Source organism: Trichosurus vulpecula, chromosome 2 (genome assembly GCF_011100635.1).
Source record: "Trichosurus vulpecula isolate mTriVul1 chromosome 2, mTriVul1.pri, whole genome shotgun sequence".
NCBI lineage: Eukaryota > Metazoa > Chordata > Mammalia > Diprotodontia > Phalangeridae > Trichosurus > Trichosurus vulpecula.
In genome coordinates, this window is record NC_050574.1 from 182,955,783 (window position 1) to 182,959,327 (window position 3,545).

The following is a 3,545-nucleotide window of genomic DNA, read 5'->3' on the forward strand; positions in this document are numbered from 1 at the left end:
GGAGCTTACAATATTAAAAAACATTCAAAAAGGCAGAAGAGTGGGAAGGGGGTCAGTACACCATGGTTACCTGGTAAGGACTGGGGCATCTTGTTTTGTGGACTTGAAACCAGAGAGAGCAGCAGATGCAGAATGGAGTGCACTGAGCAATTGTTTCTGCCCTCTATAAAGGAAGCTATGTGGAAGAGTTGGTGTTCCATTCTCCAGCCCCCCAATCAGAAGAGAGAGGAGACTGAGGGAGGTAATATTAGTCAAAGCTTGAGTTAGTAGCATGGTGATGAAACTAGATTAGATTCACCTGTTAGGAGCAGCAAAAAGAACTCCAATCCAAAGAAACTGATAAATCAGTAATGGCCTCACAGAAAATATAAGACAGGATTCCTTCCTCTAGGCAGTGAACCAAGGGACTACTAAGGCAGAATGTTACCTGTATTGTCAGACATGACCTCTACATTAGTCATTTTTGCTTCATAGTTTTTTAATATTTATTTTTATTTTTCAACACTCACCATCATCAGATTTTGAGTTTTAAATTTTCTCCTCCTTCTTCCCCTCCCCCTTCCCCAGATGGCATGCAATCTGATATAGGCCATACATATAAAATTACATTAAATATATTTCCACATTAGTCATTTTGTAAAGAATAATTAGAACCAAAGAGAAAAACTATGAGAAAGAAAAAAAAAGACAAAACAAAGAAAAAAATAGTATGCTTTGTTCTTCATTCAGACTCCATAGTTCTTTCTCTGTATGTGGATAGCATTTTTCATCATGAGTCTTTTGGAACTGTATTGCTCAGAAGAGCTAAATCTATCAAACATGATCATCACATAGTGTTGCTGTTACTGTGTACAATGCTTTGCTGGTTCTGCTCACTTCACTTAGCATCAGTTCATGCAAGTCTTTCCAAGTTTTTCTGAAGTCCACCTGATCATCATTTCTTATAGCATAATAGTATTCCATTACATTCATATACCACAACTTGTTCAGCCATTCCCCAATTGATAGGCGTCCCCTGAATTTCTAATTCTTGGTCACCACAAAACAGCTGCTAAAACTATTTTTGTACATGTAGGTCCTTTTCCCATTTTTATGATCTCTTTGGGATACAGACCTAGAAATGGCATTGATGGATCAAAGGGATATAGAGTTTTATAACCCTTTGGACATAGTTTCAAATTGCTCTCCAGAATAGCTGGATCAGTTCACAACTCCACCAACATTGTATTAGTGTTCCAATTTTCCCACATCTCCAACATTTATTGTTTTCCTATTTTGTCATGTCAGCCAATCTGATAGGTATGATGTGGTGCCTCAGAGTTAGTTTAATTTGCATTTATCTAATCAATAATGATTTAGAGCATTTTTTCATATGACTAGAGATAGCTTTAATTTCTTCCTCTGAAAATTGCCTGTTCATATCTTTGGACCATTTATCAATTAGGGAATGACCTGTATTTTTCCAAACTTGACTCAGTTCCCTGTATATTTTTAAAATGAGGCATTTATCTCACTGATTGATTCTTAACAGTCATGAAGTAACTGTCCCTTTAAAAGTCGTTACCCAGGTATTGATAAAACATTTAATGGCTAATAAGGAAAATATGCTAACAGATCTCCTGAAAAGATCATATGAAGCACTGATGGAATCAGCAGAGTCTTTAGTATTGAATACTTCTTCTTTGGCTACTGAAGCAAAGGTTTCCAGTCAGTATGATTAAAAGGATGGTCATATATGTGAATCAGATGTATTTTTGATCTTTCAAAATTGATGTCTTTTGTTTTTACATAACCTTCAAGTCTAAATAAACCCTTTTTCTTTTTCCTCCCCAGAAAACCATCCCATGCTGCAAAGAATAAAAAAGAAAGAGTAAAAAAGAAATAAATTATGCAAGACTAATCAACATGTCAGTTGGTTTTGAGTCTTTATAATATTCTACAACCATCATCCTTCACCTCTGCAAAGAAGGAATGAGTGTGGGCATTTCCTCAACTCTTATCCTTGGTTATTGTAATCACACTGTATTCATTTTCTTTTTTTTTTCTTTCCATTTATACTGTTATAGTCATTGCATATACTATTTTCAGGGTCTGCTTACTTCATTATGCATCAATTCATACATTTCTTCCAATTATTTGAATTCTTCATATTTGTCATTTGTTACATTCTATAATATCCCATTACAATTGTACACCACAGTTTATTTAGCCAGGCCAAAACAGATATGTTTTCACCTTGTTTTTGTTTGCTTGTTTGTTTTTTGCTAACATAAAAAGCATTGCTATGAATATTTTTGATACATGGGAAATCCCCCCCCCATTTTTTTACCTCCTTGGGGTACATGACTAGCAATAGGATCTCTGGGTCAAATAGTAGACACACAGACACAGACACAGACACACACACACACACACACACACACACACACACACACACACACATTCCAACACACACATGGTCCTAATGGACCAAACCTGAAGTCACAAGGATAATAACCTAGCTCTGATTCTGAAGTCACGGAATTCTGGGGGTGTCTGGATAAACATGGAGGCTGATGGAAGGGAATCTAAGAGGAGGCACACTCCAGATCCTCTACTTGCCCAGAGGCTGATGCCTTTCTTTGCCTCCTGTGCCCTCTGCTTCCTCTGCTGGCTGCCCGCAGATAAGCCCAGCTGGAACAGTGCCCTGGCCAAATGCCTCTCCATCCTCTTTCTAGCTCTTTTTGTACACAAGACGGCCCCATCAGGGCCCTATGGAGGATTTATTGGGGTAGGTCTCCTCTGCTCTGCCCTGGGGGACATTTTCTCACCTGGCCCAACCAGTTCCTCTTTGGCTTTGCAGCCTTTGCCCCAGCTCATCTCTTCTATCTCAGGACCCTGGGCTGGCTTCTGATCCACCAGGCACCCCTGGAGCCTATGATAGCTATCTTCATCCTCTATTTTGGGCTCCTGAAGCTTCACCTCCCTTTCAGCATGAGTCTCTCTCTGATTGTCTATGTGGCTATTGTTGGTCTGTTGCTGTGGCAGGCACTGACCCGAGGGAGACCTGCAGCACTTTGTGGCCTGTTCTTCAGCATCTCTGACACCATCCTGGCCTGGGCCACCTTTGTCTGACCCCTGCCTTCATACCTTCTGATCGTCATGGTCACCTACTATGGCCAAGCCCTGCTGCCTCTGTCAACAGTGAAGGGCAGGGCCCCCCAAGCTGACTGAGCTTGATGAACTCCTCTCACAAAGATGACAGACTCCAGGGAGTGGCTGACCCCCTGGCTGGGTCCAAGTAGACCAGTGACTTGGAGCTCAGCACTTGGCCTCCTCTCCAGCCCCCATAGCTTTTCTTTGTTACAGGGGCAGGCACAAATTTGAGGACACAGCTATAAAGAAATGACAATACTATGAAAACAAAAGGCACCAAGATGGTGCAGTAAAGTCAGGGACTACCCTGACCTCTCCTAAATTTCCCTCCAAACAATTTTACAATAACACCTCAAAATAATTTTACAATAACACTTCAAAACAAATTCTAGAGTAGCAGAAGCAGCAAA

General features: G+C 40.4%; 1 pseudogene; it reads left to right on the forward strand.

The window, feature by feature from the left end:
• Window positions 1-2,545: 2,545 nt before the first annotated feature.
• LOC118836878 lies at window positions 2,546-3,213 on the forward strand (annotated as a pseudogene).
• Window positions 3,214-3,545: the final 332 nt, after the last annotated feature.